The sequence below is a fragment of the Capra hircus genome, chromosome 16 (genome assembly GCF_001704415.2).
Source record: "Capra hircus breed San Clemente chromosome 16, ASM170441v1, whole genome shotgun sequence".
In the NCBI taxonomy this organism is placed as follows: Eukaryota; Metazoa; Chordata; class Mammalia; order Artiodactyla; family Bovidae; genus Capra; species Capra hircus.
Window position 1 is genome coordinate 29,169,364 of NC_030823.1, and position 14,924 is coordinate 29,184,287.

The window sequence follows — 14,924 nt, forward strand, 5'->3', positions numbered from 1 at the left end:
TCGTCTGCTTCTATGTCATAAATAAGTTCATTTGTGTCATACTTTAGATCCCATGTATAAATAATAGCATGGTATTTGTCTTTCTGGTTTATTACACTTAGCATGATAATCTATAGGTCCATCCAAGTTGCTGCAAATGGCATTATTTCATTAATTTTTACGGTTGAGTAGTATTCCATTGTAGGTATGTACCATATCCTCTTTATCCATTCATCTGTTGATGGGCATTTAGGTTGTTTCTAGGTCTTGGCTATGGTAAATAGTGCTGCTATGAACATAAGGGTGCATGTATCATTTCAAATTATAGTTTTGTCCAGATATATGCCCAGGAGGGGGATTGCTGGATCATACAGCAAGTCTTTAGTTTTTTAAGGAATCTCCTTACTGTTTTCCATAGTGGTTACACCAATGTACATTCCCACCAACAGTGTAGGAGGTTTCAGGCTGTTCTTAAAGTAATCCTCTATCTGATGGATTTCCAAGGAATTCCTTCTCTCCAGGGACCAGCATAGAGGTTCATTTCAACCCCAACATAGCCTCAAGAAGAAGGGGAAGATGCTTCCCCCTATAACAGAAGATGGGTTGACTTGTGGACAAGGCTGCTGACCTTCACAGAGATGGAGACCCTGTCCTCTGAGGCTCAGGGGTGAAGGGTAGGAAGCAGCAGGGGAGGGGAGTGAGAAGGGAGAATTCAGCTGTGAGTGGTTGCTAGGTAACAGCTTTTCTCCTTGACCATCAGCTGGGAGTGGTTGCTAGGTAACAAAGCTTTCCTCCTTGACCAAATTCTAGCCAGGCTCCTCTGAGCCCTCTTCACAACCAGGCTTCAACCTTGGCCTACAAAGACCTGGGCAAACACTGACATAGTTTATAACAGCTCAAGGATGCAGCCCTAGGATGACACTACACTCCCTTAAAGTGCCTGCAGGAGAAAGATCAGAGCTGCAAAAATAATGTACCATGTGTTGCAGCCAACACCTGAAGACAGGGCCTCTGTCTCCCAGCCTCAGTGGAAGGGTAGGAGCTTGACTTCAGTAAACACTGATTAGCAAGCCCAGATTGGTGGCACACAGACCAACTGCTTACCACTTTTTGTGATTTTTTTCCCCCTGACTCTACTGAGTTCATCTCCCTCCCTGTTCCCTCCTGATCTCTTTAAATGTCCAGACACCTCTGTTGAGTTCAGTTTATACTGGACTCTTTTCCCAGCTGTAATAATGTATTACTGATTAAAATCTGTCCTTACACATTAACTAGTATCTGGCTTTGTTCATCTTGGATGTAGTAAACCAGAATGATAAATATAGGAACATTGAGGGGAACTTAAGGGTCCATTTGCAGCTGAAAAAAGAGAAAAACCAACTTGTTCTGTGCAGGTGAGGCTGCAGCGCTTCAGAGCTCAGCAGGCAGAAAGCAGGCATGGACACGACCCATCTGAGGACATGGTGCAGCTGCTTTGGGTAAATGTGAAGGGGCAGAAGGATGGGGAGTCGTTTAGAAGGTGTTTTGATTGCCAGAATTACCTGCTGAGCTCCAGTGAGTAAATTATGCCTCTAAATGTAAGCAGAAGGCAAGGAAAGCAACAAATCCAAGTCAGAAATTCCCTCATGGGCATTTAGAACACATTGTGCTCTCAGCATACTGCAAGCTGCAGAATGGTGCAACACAGGTCCAGCCTTTCCACCAACCTCTCCCCATCCTGCTGGAATGACTCAATGAAAAGGAATTAGTTTGGGTTGATCTTATAACAAATCAAAAGAAATTAAGGTTTGTGTTTTTTTACCAACTAAAGTAACTGTTGCTTTTTTTTCTTCCCTTTATTTTTATGTATGATTTCCTCCTTTTTTCTACAATTAATCTAAAGATATGTCTGTTAATGAAAGTGCTTTGTACAAATCCTCAGAGATCTGTGCTTTATTATTTTTAACAAATGAAGTAGCCAATGGTGCAATAAGATCAGTTATTAAATTTTTAGAAATTTTGTGAGCCAGTTGAAGCCATATTGGTAATTTGAAATCAGCCATGGTGGGTGTATTCACATTATGAAAATTGGGAAACACTAGAAATCCTGAGTTTTCCCTTAGGAGATTGTTCATATTCACCAGCATATCACCAGAAGCACTGTACAAAAAAAAAAAAAAAAAAAAAAAGGAAAGGAAGGAATCAAGAATATTGTAGAAAGCAAGAGAAGTCTGGAAAAAGCTCTTTGATGATAAAATTAAAGATCAGTTTAATAGAGGGGAATTAATTTTCCTGACCCTGTCAAAGAACCAATTTGTTACAGGCTAATTATTCAACCTCTGGTTTCTGTGTTTCCTTTGGGTAAAAAGATAATAGGACCTGATGACAAGCCCTTATTTAATAAAAGTATGATAAAGCATATATGTATTTAAGCAGTGATAATTTTCTATTTTGAAATGAATGTACATCCTCTTATAAGTGATGTAATTTGGTCAGGCAGTGCCATTCTCAAATAATGACCTGAGGTATCATGAGCAGTCTGTTTCAATTTGCCTATTTCTAAACTAAAAAAAAACAAAGACTGTAAAGACAACATCCCATGAAGCAATACATAATATCTTAATCTTCCCATATGCTCAAAAACGTAATCCTTCAGAAACATTTTACTTGTATCTACCTGCCAATTTGCAAGTCAAACAGCTTTTCACCCTTCAACAGTGAAAACAGTGAGACTTCAGAGAGATCAGGGACCAGCATAGAAACCTCACAGGTGCTTCTGTCTTCAGCAAATGACGTGACATTCCTGCTGAGGCCCGCGGGAGCCCACCACCATCGATAGAGTACTGAATTGATGTTTTTGTACTGCTACCTGTCATTTTTAGTGCAAGTGATACTTGAAAAAAAAAAAGCCATACTCCCTAATATTAACATTGTGTGAAACTGAGAGCCTACTATGTGATGGGAACCATGTGTGTCCCTTTTAGACACTGCTTTTGCTGCCAGCAAGTAGAGACTTCTATTAAGCTGTAGTGAACAGAAGTTCTCCAATCAACCTTTGAGCCTTGTATTACAAAGATCAAATTTTGAAACATTGATCTATTAGGAAACTCTGCATACCACATTGCCAGTTTACTGGTAAGACGGGCAGTTAGAATATTTGGTCTGTATTTCCAGAGGACTCACAGTAATTACAGCTACCTATTATGTACCAAGTACATGCCAGACACTTTACAAATATTTACAACTCGGCAAGTTACACATATGACTCTCATATTGCTGCCAAACTGAACTTGGGTCGGCTTGCCCATGTGCAACGAAGCCAAAGCAGTCACACCGTACAACACAGTGTAGAGGACCACGCAAGAATGGGCAGCTAATGCTCAGAAGACCCACAGTCCCTGATGGCTTTCAAGGCAGGCTTTTGAAAGGTGATATTTGGGATGAGTGTTGCAATTCACTGACTTAATTTTGATTGGTTGGTGTTGAGGTAACAAGGTGCTGTTTTGGGAATCTTAATTATCAGCTTTCTGGTTCCACTCAGTCTGGGGTCTACATAATGTGGTCAGCATGTAGGCACCATCCTCCACCTGGGTGAGGGGCTTAGTTTCTGCAGAATAACCCAAAATACGCATAGATTGTTATATATATATATATATATATATATATATATCGCTTGAGGAAGAACTATGACTTTGTTTTATCCCTGAAGAATTGTTTAAGCTGTCATTAATTTTCTTGCTGGACTGCTTTTCCTTTTTTTCCCTGTTTCCTACTTCCTTAATTAGTAACTGCTCTTTGAAAGTCTAGGAGACTAAAGCCATTTTTCAACAAAGAAGAAAAGAAGGACAGTGATACCTCATTATAGTTTTGATTTTCATTTCTCTAATAAGTAGTGATGTTCAGCATCTTTTCATGTGCCTACTGGTCATCTGTATGTCTTCTTTGGAGAAATGTCTTATTTAGGTCTTCTGCTTATCCGTTTTGGATAGGATTGTTTTTTGTTGTTGTTGAGTTGTACAAGCTGTTTGTTTACTTTGGAAATTAATCCCTTGCTGCTTGCATCACTTGCAAGTATTTTCTCCCATTCTGTGTGTGTGTTTGTGGGAGGGGGTCTTTTGGTTTTGTTAATGGTTTTATTTGCCATGAAAAAGCCTTTAAGTTTAATTAGGTCCCGTTTGTTTATTTTTGCTTTCAGTTCAGTTCAGTCGCTCAGTCGTGTCCGACTCTGCGACTCCATGAATCGCAGCACGCCAGGCTTCCCTGTCCATCACCAACTCCCGGAGTTCACTCAGACTCACGTCCATCGAGTCAGTGATGCCATCCAGCCATCTCATCCTCTGTCGTCCCCTTCTCCTCCTGCCCCCAATCCCTCCCAGCATCAGAGTCTTTTCTAATGAGTCAGCTCTTTGCATGAGGTGGCCAAAGGACTGGAGTTTCACCTTTAGCATCATTCCTGCCAAAGAAAAGACAGATCAAGAAAACATTTTAAAATATTGCTGCAATTTATGTCAAAGACTGTTCTGTATGTTTTCCCTTAGGAGTTTTAGAGTATCTGATCTTACTGTTAGGTCTTTATTCCATTTTTTAATTTATTTTTTAAAATGAAAATTACTGCAAAAATCCATGATGAACAAAATATGAAAATTTAAAATAAAGACAGAAACAGTGTTTCTGATTTTTGAGCAAAAAAAAATTAGGGGTGGGGGCTCAAGATTTGTGCTGGCATGGGATGGTGGTAGCTATTAAGGCATCAGTTTTGGTTATGTTAAGTTTGGGATGTCTATGTTACATCCAGATGAGGACTGTCAAGTAAGCAATTAGAGATTCTCTATTGCAACTGAGTTCCTGGTGGGCTACAGTCCATTGGGTCGCAAAGAGTCAGACACAACTTAGTGACTAAACAACAGCAACAGTGAATTGCAGCTCAGGGTTGGAATCTGCCTGGAGTTATATGTTTGGAATTATTGGTGTACTGAAATCATGAGTATAGGCAGAAAAAGGAAGAGGGCTAAGAACTGAGCCCTGGGGCACGCCATTCTCTAGAGTTACCCTGTTCAATACAATAATCTCTACCCACATGTGGCTATTACAATTAAGTTTTAAACTAAATTAAATCTAAAATTATGTTCTAAAAATTAGTCACAGGTTTTGCTTTGTTTTTTGGCCAAGCAGCATGCAGAATGTTTCCTGACCAGGCATTGAACCTGGGCTTCATAGTGAAAGTTCTGCATCTTAACCACTAGGCCACCAGGGAACCCCCACTAGCCACTTTTTATGTCGTCAATAGCCACACATGTCTACCATATTTTCCAGTTCACATAGAGGACGTTTCTGTAATTTCAGAAAGTCCCACTGGACAGTGTGGATTTAGAGGGGAGGAAGGTGAAAAGAAATTAGCAAAGGAGAATGAGAAAGGACTAGAGTGGTACAGATAAAACCAGGAGAGTGTGCCATCTTGGAAGCCAACTGAAAAAGGATGTTTCAAAGAAGACACTTGTTCCCTGAGCCAAATGCTACTATGCTCAATCATCTCCAACTTTTTGTTACCGTATTGACCATAGCTCGCCACACCCCTCTGTGCATGCGATTTCCCAGGCGAGAAGACTGGAGCGGGTTGCCATTTTCACCTCCAGGGGATCTTCCCAATCCAGGGATTGAACGTGTACCTCTTGCATCTCCTGCATTGGCAGGAGAGTTCTTTATCTCTGCACTACCTAGAAAGCCCTGATAATATGTTATGTAATAATGTTACGCTATCTTGTTCCCCAACAACCTTTGTCCTTTCACTCAATAGTTGTGATGAACATTCTTGTACATATATCTAATTGCTTTTGTGTCCTCGTGTCCTGGATATATATCTAGGAGTGAAGTGCTGAGTTACAAGGTTGGTATATGTTTAGCTATAGTAGATACTGCTAGGCAGTTTTCAAAAGTGGCTATTTCAATTAACATTCCAGTAATTTGAGAGAATGTTCCAGTTGCTCCGTATCCTTGCCAGCACTTGATATTGTTGGTCTTTTAAAATTTTAAGTCATTCTGGTTGGCATATAGTAGCATTTCATTGTGTTTTAAATTTTGTCTTTACATGATAATTGTTAATATAGATCACCTTTTTTATTGATCACTTGCTTAGAGCAGTTATTTTCTCACATGTGAAGAATGTGTTCAAAGTATTCCCTTTCCCCAACTTTTTGGTCTTATCGATGATATTAAGTTTGAATACTTGATTAGGTGATGTGTGAAGTTGCTCAGTCGTGTCCGACTCTTTGCAACCCCATGGGCTGTAGCCTACCAGGCTTCTCCCTCCATGGAATTCTCCAGGCAAGAGTACTGGAGTGGGTTGCCATTTCTTTCTCCAGGGGATCTTCCCAACCCAGGGATCGAACCCGGGTCTCCTGCATTCCAGGCAGATGCTTTAACCTCTGAGCCACCAGGGAAGCCCCTGATTAGGTGATATCTGCCTTAATTCTCAACTTGGAAGATTCCTTTTTCTCCTTTGTCGTTGGTAAATGATCTATGGGGAGAGAGAGAGACTTGGAGACTGTATGCATATTTGGTTCAGTGGTGTTACCATCTATTGATAATGTTTGCCTCGATAAGCTATAACAGTGATAGTACAATGGGCACTCGTGTTTTTTGCTTTCTTAGTTGGTTTATTTGGGTCTTCTCTCTTTTCTTCTTGGTGAGCCTGGCCAGAGGTTTGTTTATCCTTTCAAAAAAAACAACAGTTGGTTTTATTGACTATTTTCTATTTTTTAATTTCTATTTTATTTCCTCTCTGATCTTCATTATTTCCCTTCTTCTGACTATGCTTTGTCTATTCTTTTTCTAATTCTTTCAGGTAGTAGCTTAGTTGCTTCCTTGAATTTTCCTTGTTTTTGAAGAAGGCCTGTGTTGCTTTGCACTTCCCTCTTAGGACTGGTGTTGCTCCATCCCACAGATTTTGTATGGCTGTGGTTTTACTGTCATTTGTCTCGAGGTATTTTTAAGTTTGCTCTTTGATTTCGCCATTGACCCATTGGTTTTTAAGTAGCATGTTGTTTAGATCAGCTGTATTTTTGAAGGGACTACAAGTGATCCTAATATTTTTGCCAGTTTTTAAATTGGGTTGTGTGTCTCTTAGTGACTCGCAGTTCTTTCTTAACAGAGGTGCTTTATCAGAGATAAGAAAGCAAAGTGTCTCCCAGTCTGTGGCTTTCATTTTAACTGTCTTAATAGTATTTTTCCTGAACAGAATTTCTTAATTTTCATGAAGCTCAGTTTATCATTTTTCTTTTAAGGTTAATGCCTTTTGTGTTCTATTTAAGACAACCTCGCCTAATCTATGTGTTCATCTAAAACTTTGTTTTCCTTTACACATTCAGGTCTGTGATCCACCTTAATTGTGTGTGTGTGTGTGTCAGATAGAGTGTCAACATTCATTTTTATACAGATATCCAATGATTCCATCAACACTTACTGAAACAAATGTTTAAATTTATTTTAAAAAATCTGAAAAAATTTATGAGCCAATTGGAAAGATTTGAACACTGAATATCTGATGGTATTAAAGTGCTGATGCTATTTTTCTTAACTGTGACAATGGTACTGTAGTTAAATTTTTTAAAAACTTGTAGAGATGCCAAGTGAATTTTTTTACAGATGCAATGATACAGTTTCTAGGTTGGCTTCAAAATAATGCAGAAAATATCAAAATAATGCAGAAAATATATTGGCATCACAAGTTAAAAGTTCTTTGCCCCCCCGCCAGGTAGAATAATTACTTCTCTCTGGATAAATTTGTTATGAAAATTAAAACCCCAGAATGAGTTAGGATGATTATTATGTTACACGTAATAATACATGCTTATTTCCTCATGTATTGTTTCCAGTCAATTACACACCTACAGGTTGCTGTCAAGCAGCTCTCACTGGTGTTCCCAACTACTGCCTGCACATGTCAGTATTTGTATCCATCAGGGTCCAATTAGGAGAGAGAAATCACTGTGTAATCCTAACATGAAAAGTTCAAGGTAAAGAATTCTACATCACAGTCAGTCAGTTCAGTCGCTCAGTTGTATCCCACTCTTTGCAACCCCATGGACTGCAGCACCCTGGGCTTCCCTATCACCAACTCCCGGAGTTTACTCAAACTCATGTCCATCCAGTCAGTGATGCCATCCAACCATCTCCTCCCCTGTCATCCCCTTCTTCTCCTTCCCTCAATCTTTCCCAGCATCAGGGTCTTTTCAAATGAGTCAGTTCTTTGCATCAGGTGGCCAATGAGGGATTGACTAGTAACAAATAAAGAGAACCTTAACCAGCATAGAAATAGCAGATATAAAGAACAGCCAGTACCCATAGGAAGAGAAGCAGCATCCAAGGAAGAGCTTCCCCTCCCAGATCTGTGCAGCTGTGACTCACCGAATGGTAGAGAAGTTATTGTTGGTGCCAGACAGTGGAAGTTTCTAGAAAGCTACACTCTGAAGTGTGAAGGAAAAGTGTTCATGGGCAGTTGTCTTGATCACTAGAGGCACTCTACTATAAAACTGCATGGGAGCGTGGAGACACCTAGGATGGAGTTGGGGAGGTGGGGTCTGTGGGGGCTGCTAGCTGCGGGGCAGAGCAGAGAGGGGCCCAGTGCACAGTGTCCCCGCAGGTGCCGGAAAGCTGCTGAGTAAGCACCCTGAAGAAAGTGAAAGTGAAGTCACTCAGTCGTGTCCGACTCTTTGCGACCCCATGGACTATAGCCTACCAGGCTCTCTGTCCATGGGGTTTTCCAGGCAAGAGTACTGGAGTGGGTTGCCATTTCCTTCGCCAGGGGATCTTCTCAATCCAGGGATCGAACCCGGGTGACCTGCATTGCAGGCAGACGCTTTACCGTCTGAGCCACCAGGGAAGTCCTTTTTCTTCTGTATTGTCTCTCTGGCCCCCTCTATTGACAAAACTTCAGCGCCAGCGCCTCAGAAAAAATTAAAGACCAGGATCCATTTTCACAGCTCAGTTTAGTTCAGTTTAGTTCAGTCATTCAGTGTGTCTAACTCTTTGCGACCCCATGAATCGCAGCACGCCAGGCCTCCCTGTCCATCACCAACTCCCGGAGTTCACTCAGACTCACGCCCATCAAGTCAGTGATGCCATCCAGCCATCTCATCCTCTGTTGTCCCCTTCTCCTCCTGCCCCCAATCCCTCCCAGCATCAGAGTCTTTTCCAATGAGTCAACTCTTCACATGAGGTGGCCAAAGTACTGGACTTTCAGCTTTAGCATCAGTCCTTCCAAAGAAATCCCAGGACTGATCTCCTTCAGAATGGACTGGTTGGATCTCCTTGCAGTTCAAGGGACTCTCAAGAGTTCTCCAACACCACAGTTCAAAAGCATCAGTTCTTCAGTGCTCAGCCTTCTTCACAGTCCAACTCTCACATCCATACATGACCACTGGAAAAACCATAGCCTTGACTAGATAGACCTTAGTTGGCAAACTAATGTCTCTGCTTTTGAATATGCTATCTAGGTTGGTCATAACTTTCCTTCCAAGGAGTAAGCATCTTTTAATTTCATGGCTTCACAGGCTAGTCCCAAACCATGAATAATGTGGAACTGAGAATCACTCAATCCGTAAGTGACACAATACCTAAAATAATGACTTTGTGCCGGGGAAATATTGACTTAGATTTGGATTTAGAAGCAATAAGGCAGCCCGTCAGTCTTTTATGTGCTGTGTTTAGATTAGGCATTGTAGGTTATTGAGCAGCAGTGTAATATGATGGGAACAGTTCTATCACATGTGGACAATTCTTAGATACCTATAATCATTGTACAGAAAAGTGCTTCCTCTCTCGTAATTAAAGCAATTGCATTTAAAATTACTTCACTGTACCATTTTATACCACTTTATTTGGCAAAACAAATGAGATAATGAAGCCTGATACTGGTCAGGTATTGAATGCGGATATACGCAAACATTGTTAGCATCTTCAGTTTATTGCAAGAGTTAAGGAAAAGAATTTTAAAGAATTTAAAAATAATCACATTCCTTTATTCAGTAATTAATACCTCTGAGTATATTCTTACAGAAATGATTCAAAATAAAGATTTATCTGTTTAAGGTAGTATTATCATTATTAATAATTATACAAAATATTAATTTAAACTTAATATTTTGGTAATATATTGAAAAAATTAATGTTATAACTATTGTAAATTCATGAGATTAATAATTGTAATAATTTTAGAAATAGAATGCCCACATGTCCAATGAATAGAGAATGGCTATGTAACTGAAGATGTGGTAACACCAATTTAAAATGATAAATGTAAAAACTACATGCAACATAGAAATATGAAGATAAAATTAGGCAAAATGAAAATGAAGCAGAAAAATAAATTTTTTTTAACGTCAGACCTAATGAATATTCTAAAAACCACTGAACTGTACACTTTAAAATGGTGAACTTCATGATATGAGAATTATATTTCAATTTAAAAAAAATTCTAAATGAGACTACCGAGATATATAAAATATTTCAATGGTAAAGTAAGGAGATATTTTGCTTATGTTTTCCTCCAAAGTTTAATATTTCCTATTACTTGGCAAGATTCATTGTACACTAGCAAATGCTATTTTTGATATTTGTTACAGTGTTTATAATTATTCAAGAGACAGCAAGAGAAAACTCTGGGGGCCAAGTGCTCCCCTGCCTCCCCAACATATTCCTTCAGGAAATAAGGTAAGATTGAATCATGAGGACATGAGTGTCAGCATTGAAAACGTTTAGGATTGTGGGATTCACAGGACAGAGTGAAGTAGGACACACAATGAGAAAGGAAAAAACAAGGCGTTTTGTACAATTGATGAGCATTAAGTACCAGACAAAGCAGGTTGCTCAGTCCCAATGCCCACTGAGAAGTGGAAAAATGCTTAATAAGTTGCCAAACATCAATGATAAAAAGTTATCAACAGGGTTATGACTTTTAACTCTGTCAACACACATATGCCTTTAGCAAAAAGGCAGTAGATCAGAGACCAAACAAGCCAACAGAACCCTTCAAACAATGTTTCCATGTTAATTATTATAACCCTTACCCAGACATTGCTTCTTTATAGTCACACATATGTATCCTGACCAAGACACAACCCACTGTGACCTCAGTGAGCTAGTCATTTTGGTCAGTGCTGAAATCATCACAAATTCAGGTTTAATTGTAATTTTAGTCCATAATAGAGAGTATAATTTAGAATTATCTACTAAATACAATGCAAGAATGATTCTCATTTTTGTCAGCTATAATAATATCTATGTGTATTTTGTCTTCTTTGAAAATACATTGTTCATAGCAGCTTGGGTAACAAGATGACAACACAATTAGTTCCAAAGAAGTTTGTGGGTCACTTTGTTATATCTGAGCCAGTATAAGTTTATTGACATCAAATATACAAATAAGTTTTAATATTTAATATTCTTTAAAGAGAAAAACAAAGTCAGAAACTAAATATAAATTTATAGATTTCTTGGCATGTGGCGCATGCTCAGTCACTTCAGTCATGTCCGACCCTTTGCGATCAATGGACTGTAGCTTGCCAGGCTTCTCTGTCCATGGGATTCTCCAAGCAAGAATACTGGAGTGGGTTGCCATCCCTCCTCCATGGGATCTTCCCAACGCAGGGATCAAATCCACGTCTTTTAGATTTCCTGCACTGCAGGCAGATTCTTTACCACTGAGCATCAGGGAAGCCCAGATTTGTTAATACTTGGGATTAAATTGCAGATTTTTAAGATGGGGAAAATACTCTTTCCACCAAATCCTACAGCAGGATATTTTCCTTCTTTATACAAATAATTTTTTCTCTCTGTTCTTTTGCAAAGAAATCTGCCTTTTCATGCATTCCAACATTTTCTTTCTTTTCTCTATAATTCTGCATTCCAGCCTTTATCCTCTCAGTCAATCCATTAACACAGACACAAATTTGGTTTGCAATCAACATGTTTTTTTTACTAAAGTTGGTTTTAGAGTTTGTATATGCGTACCATTCAGTGTCACTCTCAATAAATCATAGTTATAAAAAATACCAACTTTAGGTATAGGAATGTAAAGAAGCATCAGAACTTCAAAAAAATTCATGAACTCATTCCTAGTTTCAGCAAATTATGTGTATGAATCAGGTTAAAAAATATGTCCTAAAATTTTTTCTACTTTTAAAAAATATAACAGTAAAGAAAAAAAGGAAATATTCATTAAGAGCTACAGAATGAGGTGAAGTATAGTAGGCTGCATTATTAGGCAATATCTTAAAAAATATATCAAGTATAAAGTTTTCTCAAAAAAATTAAAAATAGAACTACAATACAGTCCACCAATTTCATCCTGGGTATTCTGAAGAAAAAAAATAATTTGAAAAGATATATTTAGCTCTGTGTTCATTGCAGCATCATTTTACTGGCCAAGATAAGGAAGCAACCAGTGTCCATTGATAGATGAATGGATAAAGAGGATGTGGTTACTCATGATTCCATGAATGATATTCAGCCATAAAAGAGAATGAAATCTTGCCATTTGCTACAACATGGATGAAACTAGAAAGTACTATGCAAAGTGAAATAAGTCAGGCGGATACAGATGAATAGCATATGATGTGACTTATGTGTGGAAATCTAAAAAACAAAATAAATGAAGAAACACAACAAGACAGACTCATAGATACAGAGAACAAACAACTGGTTGCCAAGGGGAAGTGGGATTGAGTGATAAAGAAATTGTTGAAAGAGATTAAGAGCTGCAAACTTCCAGTTCCCAAAGAAATGAGTCAAGGGGATGAAATATACAACATGGGGAATGTAGTCAGTAATATTGTGGTAATTTTGTATCACAGCACATGGTAACTAGTCCTGTTGCTTGATCATTTTGTTCTGTACAGCAATAGGGAGCCACTGTGTTGCACAGCTGAAAGTATCTGGATGTATGTCAACTGTACTTCAGTTAACAAACAAAAAAGGACTTGGAGTAATGAACCCCTACACAAATGCTTAGCAATTCTTCATGGGTGTGACCATTCTCTTTTCATGGGTGATGCTATGAATTAATAATGAACACTAAAAGTACATCATAGATCAGAATTAAGAAAACTCAAAAACAAAGACATGAAACTCCCAAAAGAATAAGAAAATATTGAAAAGCACATGTAAATGAAATTTAAACAGAAACCTGCTGTCAAATAATGCCTTGTAAGAAATGAAACAGTAAGGAGGTAGGACTTAAACACTGTTTAAAAACACTTCTGGAAAAGAAATTAAGCAAAAATTTATAAAATATTTCATGAGTGTGTTAAAAGTGAAATATAATCATAAGAAATCTGATATTTGCAAGATTCAAGGACCGGATAGAGAAAAATCAATAAAAGATGCAAAGCAAATACTAGGCATTATTGTCCAAATTTTTCTGATAATTTTAAAAACAACTTTTAAATTGTCTTTTGAAGAGAACAATGTGCATTCACTTGTAATGACTAAAGGCAGATGATATACTAACAAACTCACAGGGCTTTAAAGAAAAACAAAAATCTTTTGGGCATCTAGAACAAGAGAGCACGTGACATATAACGGAACAAAAATCAGAATTCGATGAAACTTTTTGGAGAGAAATACTCTGCCAGAAAAAAAGTAGAGCAATGTATTTGAACTGCTCAAGGAGAGAAATGATGAGTCATGAATTTTCTAGCAGGCAAGTAACTGGCTATCAAAGGCCCTGTCATTCAAGTCATCATGAAAGATCTAGGGAAATACTGTTCCCATGATCAAAGGAATGAACAGACTTCAGAAAACAGAATCCTTAGAAAGACACATCAGGACGGATGGTATGGACTAAATTCATAGTCACCTGATATAATGAAGACTGAATGACGGTGACATAAGAGAGGGGGTGACCTTGGTGGTGGACACGAGGGTGAATGCAAGACAGCAATTCATTTAGTCCTACCTCGGATTAGGGTGATTTTTATAGGAAAATATGTGAAAAGCAACTAGATAGATGAATGTCATTTAATAGAGAAAGCTTCCACAGCATATATAAAACATATGTCTGAACATAATACTAAAGCTATACAATAAAAAAAAAAACTAAGCTGTACTAAATTAGGTTCCTTAGGAGATGAGCAGTGAGGCCAACCCTGTTCCTTGTCCAGTTGGAAACCTCCTGACTCTGTACTGCTTCGTTCCCCTCTGAGGCCCAGGATGAGGCCCCAAGGTCAAGGCCTTCACAGGTGTCAGAGCAGAACCTGGAACACAAACACGAGGGTTGGAATCACTGAGGAGGCTCACAGACAAATAGAAGAAGGCTCCCTGGGCTGTGTGTGTAGTGAGCGTGCAGGAGCCAGAAGACTCCGAAGGCCGGGCAAGTAGCTTCGGGTCCTGACCTCCCCAGAGGTCAGATCCACAGGGCACTGGGGTCTCTTTGCTGCTCTTTGCTGAAGGTGCTGTCTGTCAGCAGAGAGGGAATATGAATGTCCCGTGGGAGCAATTGAATTGGTCGTTTGTCTGGGTAGCCTTCAAGTCCCTGGACAGTGAAACTGGTGCAGAGGAAAGGGGAAGGCCTGGGGCTCTGGGGCAAGGAAGCTGAGCGCCTCTCCCCTGGAACCTGTGAGGAGCAGGGGGTCTGATGACACAGGTGGGAGGGGTGACCCTGCCCCTCCAGCCCACACTCAATACCACCAATCGTGAGATCTGCCCGATGGAAATGGCAGAGACATGGGCAGCTCCCTTTATCCCTGATCATTCCTTCTAGATCTGCTGGAGAAGGAAATGGCAACCCACTCCAGTTTTCTCGCCTGGAGAATCCCATGAACAGAGGAGCCTGGTGGGCTACAGTCCATGGAGTTGCAAAGAGTTGGACATGACTTAGCAACAAAAGGACAATGATTCTAAGCCCCCAGCAAAGCTTTGCCTGTGCTTTTAATTTAAAAAATCATTAAGCTGTGGTAATAAAAACATAGATT

General features: G+C 39.2%; 1 non-coding gene across 1 annotated transcript; it reads right to left on the minus strand.

The window, feature by feature from the left end:
* Nucleotides 6,324–6,395, minus strand: TRNAS-GGA. The gene has a single exon. It is a non-coding gene; the product is annotated as a tRNA-Ser (tRNA).